Source organism: Protopterus annectens, chromosome 8.part0 (genome assembly GCF_019279795.1).
Source record: "Protopterus annectens isolate FY-2018-M chromosome 8.part0, PAN1.0, whole genome shotgun sequence".
Classification (NCBI taxonomy): domain Eukaryota; kingdom Metazoa; phylum Chordata; order Ceratodontiformes; family Protopteridae; genus Protopterus; species Protopterus annectens.
The window spans coordinates 1640437619-1640450455 of NC_056741.1; the positions used below are offsets into that span (position 1 = coordinate 1640437619).

Genomic DNA, 12837 nt, shown 5'->3' on the forward strand with positions numbered 1-12837 from the left:
GTCAGCATAGGATTTCCTTGTACTGGGTTGTCTGGCTTCACGTATGACGTCCAGAAACTGCCTGCTTAGGCTGGCTGCTGGTGGAGAATTCAGGGAATAAGCCAGGCCGCAAGGTTCAGGGTCTACAATTGCGGATGCAAGAACTGTCCCTCCTGCCGAGTCAGAAGATTTGGGATCTGTGGTAGGTGCCATGGAGGCACTGGTGACAGGCTGCGCAGTAGTGGGTACCAGTGCTGGCGTGTCCAGTCTGGGGTAATCAGGATTGCCCTTGGTCTTTCCTCCCTTATTCTGAGTAATACTCTTGTAAGAAGAGGCAGATGGGGGAAATGCATAGATTGACAGGTCTGCCCACTGGAAGGATAGGGCATCCACTTTCCAGGTCTTGCTGTGAGGTATCCTGGTACAGAACTTGCTGAGCTGGTGGTTGTAGGGGAGGCAAATAGGTCCACCTTCGGGGTACCCCATTTCTGGGTCACAAGGCTGAAGGTGTTGTGGTTTAATTACCACTCATTTGGGTCTAGGAGATTTCTGCTTAAGTTGTCTGCCAGAGAGTTTTGGTTGAGGCTGAGGGTGTGTTCCACAGGGTTATGGCTAGCCTGCAGAGTGGGTAAGAATGGGGTCCTCCTGCTTGTTGATGTACCACATCACTGTGGTGTTGTCGATTTTGATCAGTAGGGGCCCCAGCAAGAGTAGGGATCTGAAAGCTGTCCAAGCGTGCTGAACAGCTAGCATCTCTTTTTGGTTGATGTGCAGATTAATTTGATTTGGTCTCCAGTGGCCCTGAATGCACATGCCATCCAGATGTGCACACCAGGCACAGTCTGATGCGTCTGTGGTTAGGGTCTGCACAGCGTGGGGTTGTGTAAAGGGAAGTCCCTTGTTGTGGTTACATGCTGCTGCCCACCAAAGGAACTCTTTCCTTAGACAAGGTATTATAGGAATGATAGTTTCCATGTCCTGAGCATGTTGGCACCAAAGGCTTTTTAAGTACCATTGAAGTTTCCTCATATGCATTCTGGCATATGGAATTAGTAGAATGCAGGAGGCCATGAACCCTACAGCCTGTAGGATTTTTCTTGCGGATAACTGGGTTCTGGTGGCCAGTTGAGCGAAGTAGCCTGTCAGATAGGCTTGTTTTTCTGGAGTAAGGAATGCCATTCTGGGTTGCTGTGTCCATGCTTGCTCCCAGGAATACAATTCTTTGACTGGGGACTAGTTTGGATTTCTTTTCGTTGATAGTGTACCCCAGGGAGGTCAGAATGTCCTTTACAAATGTCAGGTGCTGCAAAAGCTTTTCTTGACTGTCCGCCTGAATCAGGCAATTGTCCAAGCAGGAGTAAATATGAATATTTCCCTGTCAGCAATAGGCAACGGCTGGAGCCAAACATTTTGTGAAAACTCTTGGAGAAGTGGATAAGCCAAAGGGAAGTGCAGAGAACTGATAATGCATAGATCCTGCCCTGAAACGTAGATATTACCTGCAGGAGTCCCTGAGTGGGATGTGCAAATAGGCCTCCTTTAAGGTCTAGGGTGGCTAACCAGGCATATTTGGACAGCACAGGAGAAGCTGCTGCAGGGTGAGCATTTTGAATTTTGGTACCACCAGGAAGGTGTTTAGAATGGATAGATTTAATATTGGGTGCCAGGTGCCCTCTTTTCTGGGTACCAGGAAAAGTTTGGAATAAAAACCTTGGCCTATCTGTTCTGCAGGAACAGGCTGAATTGCCCTTATAGGGAGCAGGGACTGAACTTGGTTTTGTGCCTCTGCCCACTGGTTTGGAGGAAGGTCTGGGAACCCTTTTGGGGTTGGCAGCGTGTGGAAATAGAATTTGTACCCTTGGGATACTATTGTTTAGGACCCATCGATTGTTGGTGATGTTGGTCCAGTTTTTTGTACGGTGGGCAAGGTTTCCTCCTAGGGGCACGAGCAATTGGGCAGAGGTGAGGAGTGGAGTTGAGAAGTCATTGTGAATTCTTTCCGTAAGGAGGTAGCTTAGCACTCCCTGCTTTAGAAGTGGAGGTGCCCCATTGCCTAGATCTCTGCATACCCTGAGATTGTAATCTGGGGGGGGGGGGGTCTGTTTCCTCTGGGTGTAGTTTGAGATGGCCTTGAAGGGGCTGGAAAGGACCAATGTTTTGAGGGGCAATGCCTACTGAATCTTGAAGGCTGCACTTGCAAAAAATCTTTGTCTGTCTGCATAGACTTAGCTTTTTCTTCCATCTTTTTTAAAACCTCTTCTGCTTTGGTGCCAAACAGATTGTCCTTGGTAAATGACCTCTGGGTCAGCAGTAGGATTTATGAATAGAAATTTGTGAGAGTCAGGGACTCTATAGTACCTATCAGGTTTCCATGGAGCAGGGGGTAAAGTATCAGGAGTTAGACTGGATTCCATAAAGACATCATCCACAACATCCAGAACACGAGGGATAGCTAAGGGTCTGTGTTGTGGCAAATCTAAAAATTCCCTGAGTCTCTTTTTGGACTGAGGATAATCCCTGGCATTCCCAATGGAAATGCTCTCTCAAAGTATGTAGGGTTTCACTAAAATAAAAGTCCTCTGGAGGAGGGGCAGAAGGAAAGGATTCCTCTGCATCTGAATCCTCATAGGCACATAATGGCATGTCTTCATATTCAGAGACCTGAGAGTCGTCGGACTCTTGGTCAGATAAAGTTGCTGGGGACAAGTCTCTTTTTCTTTTAGCAGGAGAAGGCTGGCTTCCCCTAATCAGCATGATCAGGTCTTCTGCCATTTTAAGTATCTGAGATTGTGGCAAGGAAGCAGGAGTTTGAGTTTGGGTCATCAATTTTTTAGGAATAGCACGTACTCTTGGCCTTAAAAACTCAGTAGTTTTAGAAATAACTGAAGATGCGAAAGACGTCATCGGTGTTGACTATCGATAGTGCAAAGAACATCCTCAGAAGCCAGTGCCTGCACAGCGGCTCTGGACCCATCCAAGGTAGAGACACCTGCAGGTTCCGTAGTCAAAGAAGAGTCTCGCTGCATACCGGACTCCGAACGAGTCTCGGTAGAGGCCAGCGAATCCATCGAAGCGGGCATCAGGGGCTGCGAAAGCGCCTCACTGAATACTGGCGAACTGGCGACTAGCTTAAATGAATCGTCTGCAGTTTTGGACCTGTGTGGTCTGTCTCTGTCTTTATCCTTATGTTTTTTTGGAAGATCAGTAGTCGGATGGCTTACCAAAGCCATTTCGGAATACGGAGATAAAGAATGAAAGTATTTAGCTACAATAAGGGCCCGATGACGAATAATTCGGGCATTGAACAAAGCACAAAATGGACAAAGAGGTATGTCGTGGTCTGGCCCTAAACAGGTGATGCAGTAAGAATGGAAATCTCGGTATGGTATTTGCTTTCCACAGGCAAGACAATTGTTAACTTTTTTTGACATTGGTTAGAGCAAGGAAAAAGAATCCCCAACGGGGTACTTAGCTTTAGAACACTTCAGGATGATTCAAATTCGGAAACAAAAACTCAGGTAGCGACTGACCAGCACTCGTGCGAACTGCTTCTACTTCGGGCTCCACAGCAAGAAAGACTGATGTAATGGCATCGGCTGCCTGTTTTTATACCTCCGACGATCTGACGTCAGTAGTGAAGCTACAGCAACAGATGCAGAAATACTAAGCCTCTGGTATTCGGGCCAACTGAGGGCTACCCCTGGCAGGATAACCCAAGTGTGATGACTGCAACAGTGAAACACGAAGAACATCTTGTTGCACTTGCTGTTGAGAGAGGAAGCAAACAGATCGCAACAAGGCTGGCCCCTTCGACAAACTTTTTTCTGCCACTTTGACATGGAAAAAACACTTGTGAGGCACCAGAATTGATCTGCTTAGTCTGTCTGCAATCATGCTGGATTTCCGTTATATGCATTGCAATGAGAAAACGTCCGGAAAAGATTGCCCATTGCCACTCTCTCACTGCCTCGCAACAAAGATACTAGAACCTGGTTCCCCCGTTTGCTGATGTACGAGACCACAGACATACTGTCTGATTAAATTGCAATTGTCCAGGAGAGGAGAGCACCTTGGAAGGCTTGCAATGACAGGAGGACATTTCTCATCTCCAGGCATTGTTTTGCAAATTGGCCACTTGAGGGGACCATGTGGTTTGGACGGTCATTCCCAAGAAATGGCTCCTCCACCCCAGAAGGGAGGCATTCTTGGTCACTGTGGCCACTGGAAGAGGTAAAACAAAAGGGAGCCCTGAGAAATTTTGTTCGAAATGATCCACATCAGATGTTCCTTGCAAATTTGTGTATTCCTTGACAGGGGTGCACAAGGGCTGTTGAAGAATAGACCACTGAACTGATAGGGTCCTCTGCAGAATTCACATATATCTGGCCAATGGAACTAGAGTTATCACTACTGCCATCGATCCTAAGGCCTGCACAACCATGCTGGTGGAGATGAATGTGAGATCACTTCCTTTAACTGGGATCTGAGAGTTTATATTCTTGTTGGAGGTAGAGACGCTATCTGATTGATCATGTCTAGATGAGCACATATGAACTACAGGGCATTGTGTAGGAATGAGATGCGATTTGTTGTAGTCTAGTTCGATGCTCAGATGGTGGCACAACTGGAGCTCGTAGTCCCTTGCTTGTAGAAGTAGATGCCTGGTCGCAGCTGTCAGGAGCCAGTCATCTAGATATAGAAGCACCCGCAATCCCAGCTGTCTTAAATGAGCTGCGACCACTGCCAATAAATTTAGTAAACACCCTGGGGCTGTGGTGAGACCAAAGGACAAAGGCTTGATTTGGTAATGACCTTCTCCCAGCCAGAAGTGCAGATATCTTTTGCAGCATCTGTTCATTTTGATGTAATAGTACCCATCCTGAAGATCTATCACGCACATCCAATTGTTCTTTCATAACAGTGGTGGAATGGACAGAACCATGACTATCCAGAACTTTGAGTATCTTACATATTGATTTAGTTTGCTGAGGTCAAGAATAGGCTTCAAGCCCCCTGTTTTCTTTGGCACTAAAAAAACCTTGTGTAAATTCCAGACCATAACTGGTCTGGGGCTACTTTCTGGATGACTCTATAGCAGCTTTCTTATTTCCAGAGCTGCTGTGTCCCTCTTACTGGTAGAACATCAGGGACCTTCCTCATTTTTATAGGGGACATTTAGAAAATGATAGGATCCTCTGCACTCGGGAATATGTTGTGATGAAGTCCAGCCTTCTAGGTACAGAGACAAGTGCGCCCTGACTGCCTCCAGAGAAAAACAACCTGGCAACCTTTCGAGAGCAATGACAGGGGTTCTTCCAAGAAGGAATCTCTCAAACCCTGGATTTGGGGAGTCACCTCTGCCACAAGGGTAGCGCCTTCCATTACAGATCTCCCCTCTGCCTCTGGGCAATCATCTCCTCCTGAGTCTTGAATTTTGATTTGCAAAACCACATTTTTCAACCTCTTTGCTGATTCCATGAAAAGGGTCTCTGAGGGGTAAAGAAATGGATCCCAGTGGCAGACGATGTCTTTCCCTCCTGCTCACTTCTGGTGTGTTTCTTTTACTTTTGGGCTGAACAGAGAAATTCCATCAAATGGGGCATTGATAAGTGAAGATGTAGGACTCTGAAAAGTCACACAAATGCATCCAGGCATGTCTTCTGATAGCTATTCCCAAACCTGCCACCCTTGAGATGCCCTCTGCAGCATGGGAAATCAACCTCATGGAAGGATTAGATATGGACTAAAGGGTTGCCAGTTGTGAAGAAAACTTATTCTGATCCTCCATGGACATGAACCCAGAAAAAGATTTAGAAAGCTCCTTTATCAAATCTCTTTGCAATCCGGTAAAAAGTGCCAAGTAATTTAACAACCTCAAGGCAAAGGTTCCTGAGGTGTAGATGAGCTTCCCAAATCTGTCCAAGGCCCTAGACTCCCTATTAGAGGATGGAGAGATGTGCTCTGCGAGCTCTTTCTTAGTGGCTGCTGCCACAACCATAGGACCTACTGGGACTCCTTTACTCCAGTGTGTCCTGTCCTTTGGGGGAACTACAAATTTATCAGGTCGGTTAGGGATTGGCTCTACAGTATCTGGTTCCTTCGATGAGCAGTGTGAGATCAGATCTATCAGCTCATTAGCTGGAGAGGTTACCAAAGACGTAGTTGAGCCAGAACTGAAGGCATCCAGAAACATCGACTCCTCCTTGGAAGGGGAATTTGGAACACCATCCACCTTTTTGTTTAAAAATTTCTAGTATTTCTCAAAAGGAGATATCCTCAGGTGAAGATATGAAGGACCCTTAACCTTCATCAAAATCATTTTTTTCCGTGAGAGATTTCTGAGGGAAATCCAGGTGTCTCTTCTTCCACAGCCTCTTCCTAAGGATCTCATCAGTGGGATGTCTGGTAAGGTATCAGAAGTGGCCGGGGAGTCCCTGAGGACCATCTGGAGGTTCAACTGGCTAGGCTGTACTGGTGGAATAGAGGTGAGACTATCAGAACTAAAAACTGATGGTGGAACAGAAGCAGGATTCAATGGGGTCAAAGGTGTCCTCTCTCTAGGTTGAGAGAACGTCCTCTCCAGTACCTCAAAGGCAGTGCATCTGGAAATGACTGAAGTCCACAGCGCTGGAGCCACAGACCCATGTGCCAGTGAACTCTAAACCCCCCCAGAACCCCATCTTGAAGAAGGAGTTGGACCCAAGCTGTTGCACTATTCATCACTAAAGGGATACCCTGCTAAAGGCAGCTCGTCATCCAGCCAGTATACCAAAGCCCTAGACTGTTATAGGAACAGCATATGTCACATGTATGCTCCACCGTCATGGCGTAGGGCATAAAGGTGACATACAGACATCCATATCTCAGAACTGAAGAGCCCCAGGAGGAACAGTCCAAGGAAAAGAAAAGAACGTGTGCATCCAGAAAGGAAAAAGGGAGAAAACAAGAGGAGGGAGGGAGCGAATACTGCAACAATAAAGAGAAGGACATCTACTGTTATGGTAGGATTTTACACAACTGTACCATGAATGTCCTTCCATATCAATGTTGCAGTATTCATCACTAAAGAGAGTGCAAAATCTCAAGATGAAAACTGGGAGGAGGAAGGCCCAGAACAACTCTCCAAAAAGCCATGCATGACAGCCCTGGCAAAGCCAGCCCTTGTCCTGTAAACAACATCCAATTTGTAATGCTTAGTGAATGTACAGACCGAGGAACAAGTACTAGCCCAAGGATGAATTGGTATTCAAGCCTTTGAAAAAAGCACCAAAGGAAGCCATAGCACTGGTAGAATGAGCCTTACAGAAGCAGAAAGGCTTTTTCCATGACATGAATCATAGGATGTTACTAGGCTAATGGCCTTAGGGCCCTTACAAGCCTAGTCAAGTTCTGCCCTTGTTTCCACGATCAGCACCTATTGCCCTTGTCAAAGGGAGACACAGGTGGAACCCCCAGGGTGAATTTACGGTTACCCATCCAATCATCCAGATTGCACTTGAAGAGGGCCAAAGAGATGCTCTGCTTGATGTGAGCAGTATGACAAACAAACATGAGAATAACAGAAAGAAATGGTCTTAGAGATCCATGAAGACATTTTTTGCTTAGAAGCAGCCAAACCACTACACCTAGGTTAAAAAGTTGCTCACAATTGTGAACTGTTTTGGACTTCTCCAAATAATAACTGAGCTGTCTATGTAAATTCAAGGAGTAAAGAACCTCCTCACTGGCAGACTGCGGAGAAAGGGAAAAAAGTGGGCAAGTAAATAGATTAAGAGACAATTCATTAACTACTTTGGGCATAAAAGGATTATTATGAAGGGACACACTGTCCCTATGAAAAACTAAAAAGAGGAAGAACCACAAGGGCCTGAAGCTCAGACACCTCCTAGCTCAGGTAAGTGCCAAAAGAACAGTAGTCTTCCATGAACAATGTTGCAAGGAAGCTAACAATGCAGGTTCAAAAGGAGCCAGAGTTAATTTTTCAAGAACAAAATTAAGGTTCCAAGAAGGAAGAATAGGCTTCCTGGGAGACCTAATATGGAGGACACCTTTAAGAAATTAACCTCAACTCTAGAGGCCAGGGGAGGAGTCAAAGGCAGACTAGCAGAAATTGCTGAAAGATGAGCTTTAAGAGAAGAATAAGCCAACCCAGCATGGAGCAATTCATACAAATAAGAAAGGACCAGAGGAACCTTCACAGAAAAAGGATTCTGGTTACGGGCAAGGCAATAGACAGAAAATCTCTTCCAGTTGGACAAAAACGATTTTCTGCTAGTGGGTTTTCTGGCCTACTGCAGAACCTGGAATGCATCCTCAGAAAAGGGTGCCTAAAAGGGATAAGAACCCTATCACCCACAGTGTCAGGAGAGTTGGAACAGTGAACAAGTGAGGATGGATGCATGAGAGACCCCTTGTATTGTGTGAGCAGGTCCACCCTATGAAGTAACTTTTGGTGACTGCCCTTGGCTAGGTGCAGAAGAGGAGGGATCAATTCTGTCAAGGCCAAAAGGGAGTCAACAAGATTTATCTTGAACAGAACCCTCGGTATGAGAGGAAGGGGAGGGAAGGCATAAAGAAACATCACCTTCCAAGGGAAAGAGACTGTGTCCACTGTCCAAGCCAGAGAACTGGGAAGTCTGGTGCAAAAGAGAGGAAGTTGTCTGATCAGGGGGGAGGCAGAAAGATCTGAGAAGTACTCCACCAGTGGACAGTGTCTAGAAACACGTTTCTGTGAAGCATCCACTCATGAGTCTCTGTTATAGACCTACTCAGAGAGTCTGCCACTATGTTCTGTTCTGAAGGAATATGAAGAAAAACTCCAGAGGCAACACCACGACTATCGGAGCCAACCTTTATTGAATGAATGAAAGCTAACAATAAAATCAGGTCAGTAAGCGCTTTCACGGTATCAACGCTTCATCAAACTCCTAAGCAAAAAATAACTACTCTCAATTAAATACATGCGTTTTATTAGAGAACCAACTAGAGGAGTTAATCAATTAAATAATTAAACACATAGTTGGGGAATTAAAAGCTATAAAACCCTACCCTTCAATACATGTCAGCTAATTGTTCACTAAACCTTTTGTAGTTCATAGATTCTAGATAGAATAGTGAATCATATCATGTACAACAATTAAAGAACATCCTATAAATCAGAGAAGGAACAAACAGATTTTTCATTTGCAGATATTCATACTCTCTGGTACAAACGCATCCCCGAATGACACATTAAAAACATACACACTTAACTAAAAAGTAAATATACATACAAAAATCCACACGAAAAGTATATATATATATATATATATATATATATATATATATGTATATATGTATGTATATAGAAATATAAACATAAATATGTAAAACTACACCTAAAGGCTATTGACACTACTAAAACCAATATCTACATAGATCGACCTGTGACTAAGTAGATATGTCTATTTTAACACCATGCTTTTTATGGTTTATATATTATGATGCATTCGAGATGTATATACATGTACATATATAGTACAATATTTTCATAACATACTTTCTGACTGAGACACGCACAATGAACAATTTATGTAGACATTGGTTTTAGTAGTGTCAATAGCCTCTAGGTGTATTTTTACATATTTATGTTTATATTTCTATATACATACATATATATATATATATATATATATATATATATATACACTTTTTATGTGTATTTTATATGTATTTTTATATGTATATTTATTTTTTAGTTAAGTGTGTATGTTTTTAATGTCATTCAGGGATGCGTTTGTACCAGAGAGCATGAATATCTGCAAATGATAGATCTCTGTCTGTTCCTTCCCTGATTTATAGGATGTCCTTTAATTGTTGTACATGATGTGATTCACTATTCTATCTAGAATCTATGAACTACAAAAGGCTTAGTGAACAATTAGTTGACATGTATTGAAGGGTAGGGTTTTATAGTTTTTAATTCCCCAACTATGTGTTTATTTATTTAATTGACTGACTTCTCTGGTTGGTTCTCTAATAATACATATGTATTTAATTGAGAATAGTTCTTTTGTGCCTAGAAGTCTGATGAAGTGCTGATGATAACGTGAAAGCGCTTACTGGCCTGATTTTATTGTTAGCTTTCGGTCATTCAATAAAGGTTAGCTCCGATAGTCGTGGTGTTAACTCTGGAGTTTTCCCTTTATATTTTGTGGTTTGCTTATTGGAGGCACTTTACCCTGGACTACTTTCTTTTTTCTGAAGGAATATCACCTGCCTGAAGAGTGACCCAATACTGAACCACTAGATCCCAAGCCTGAAGAGCTAGTCTGCAAGAAGAGGTAAGACAGTGTCGTCCCCCCCCCCCCCACTTACTGATGTACCACATCACTTGTCTGTAAAGACCTTGAGAGGACCCAGACAAATAGATAATGGAAGGCCTGAAGAGAAAGGAGGTGTGCTCTCATCTCCTTGATACTGATATAGTCTTCTCTCTGACAAACTGACCAAAGGCCCTGAACCTTCAAGGAAGGCCAAAAGAAGCTCCTCACCCCATGTCTGAGGCATATGAAAACAGCTCCTGAAAGGGGAATGGGAGCTGGAAAGGAAGGTCCGAGTTGAGAGGCAGTTGATAAATCCACCACTGAAGCTCTAGCTTGAGAGGAAGAAGAGTAACTAGAAAAGCCAGAGGATGAGAATGTTAAAGACAGACAGTCTTCAGAAATCACTGAAGCTTCCTCATGTGGTGCCTGGCTAGAGGATGCATAGGGATAGTGGACGCCATGTAACACATGGCCCCAGAGATACTCCCTGGATGAAACAGAGACCAGAGGGAAAAGGGACTGAAAATAAGCAATAACGTCAGAGCCTTGGGAGGTGGCATGGATGCCAGCATAGGGATGGTCTGGAACCTGCAACCTGAGAAAACATGATCCTGAGAAGGGGTCAGGAAAGATCTGTGGAATTTTATAGTAAACCCCAGGCTTTGCAAGAGGCAAATTGCATACGACTGCTAATGTAGGTGCTGAAGCAGGGTTCCCTGAGAGGAGGCCTGAATGAGCAGGTCATCCACGTAGGTATAAAATTGAATTCCCCTCATCCTGCAGAAAGCAATCGCAGGAGCGAGGCATCTGGTGAAGACCCGAGGGGCAGTAGAAAGGCCAAAGGGCACAGCAGAGAACTAAAAATGCAAGGAAGAAACAATGAAATGCAAAACGTTTCTGAAAAACAGGTGAATAGGGATAAGAAGGTAGGTATCCTTGAGAACCAGACAGACCAGAAAAGCCAGAGGAAGAAAGAGAGAAAGCGGGGTCTGCAGAGAGAGCATTCAAAAGGAGGGAACTTTCAGAAAGGTGTTGAGCAGACTAAAACAAAGAGTGAGAAGGTCACACAGAAAAAACAATCAGTAAATGCTAAATGAAAACTCCAGCCAAGCTAGAACTTCCACTGAATAACATCTCAAATCTCCTGTATCAGTGGCACACGGGATATATGCAAATGATCCTTATGGTCCACTGAAACAACTTCAAAAGAAAAGTAATGGGCATTCAGAATCGCCAAATAGCTGAAACACCTGATCTTCATAAGGGTCATTTGCATATATCCCATGTGCCTCTGATACAGGAGGTTTGAGAGGTCACTCAGTGGAAGTTCTAGCTTGGCTAGAGTATTCCTTTAGTATTTACGGATTGTTCTGTGCGACCGTCTCACTCTTTGTTTTAGTTTGTTAAAAGGGATGTTTTGCAGTCACCCTAATGGTAATGGACATCAGCCCTGTGTTTCTTATGCTTAGTCAAACACTCTGGTTGTGCTGTGCTGATGAGGTCATAAGGCCGAGATATGCATATCCACAGCTAGTGTGGTTTGGTTTCATTGGCCTGGACTTGTCCACTGAAACAACTTTAAAAGAAATAAGTCATGGCCATTCAGAATCACCATATAGCTGAAACACCTGATGTTCATAAAGTCTTCTGCATATATCCCACGTGCCTCTGATACAGGAGATTTCAGAGGTCACTCAGTGGAAATTCTAGCTTGACTGGAGTTTTCATTTAGTGTTTACTGATTGGTTTCTGTGCGATTTTCTCACTCTTTGCTTCAGTTTGTTAGTTGGGATATTTTGCAGACACCTTAATGGTAATGGACATCAGTTGGTATAACAGCCCTGTGCTTCTTATGCATAGTCAAACACTCTGCTTGTGCTGTGCTGATGAGGTCATAACAAGGCCGAAATATGCATATCCATAGCAAGTGGAGTCTGGCTTCATTGGCCTGAAATTGTCCATTGAAACAACTTCAAAAGAAACAAGTCATGGGCATTCAGAATCGCTACATAGTTGAAACACCTGATGTTCATAAGGGTCATTTGCATATATCCCATGTGCTTCTGATACAGCAGGTTTGAGAGGCCACTGAGTGGAAGTTCTAGCTTGGCTGGAGGTTTCATTTAGTATTTATTGAAACGTGTTGAGCAGGGAAAGATCCATGATGGGTCTTCAGGTGCCTTCTTTCCTGGGGACCAAAAACATCTTTAGATTGAACCCCTTCCCCCTTTGAGGAGCAGAGACTGTTTGGATAGTACCCTGAGACAAAAGGACTTTGAAGCACATCTGGAAAAGGGCAGCTGTTCTTAGCAAAGTTGAAGAATGCCCAAAAGAGCTAGAAGGGATTTCCACACAGAGAAATACCCTGACGAATGATGGACAAAAACAAAGAATCCTGACTAATCCTTAACCAATTGGGAAGGGACAGGGAAAGATGAAGAAACAAACAAACCTGCCTTAGAAGGGAGGGAAGAAAGTAGACCGATAAAACTGGCTCGTCTGGAAAAGGTGATTTATGAGTAGGAGAAGTCTGAGTAGACTTGGCAGGAGGAGC

The 12837-nt window shown here is 44.0% G+C and overlaps 1 protein-coding gene across 1 annotated transcript in view; it reads right to left on the bottom strand.

Annotated features, from left to right (window-relative positions):
* The window catches only part of NCAPD3 (non-SMC condensin II complex subunit D3), a gene marked incomplete in the record, with an annotated part of 2635837 nt that overhangs the window by 977292 nt on the left and 1645708 nt on the right, over window positions 1-12837 (bottom strand).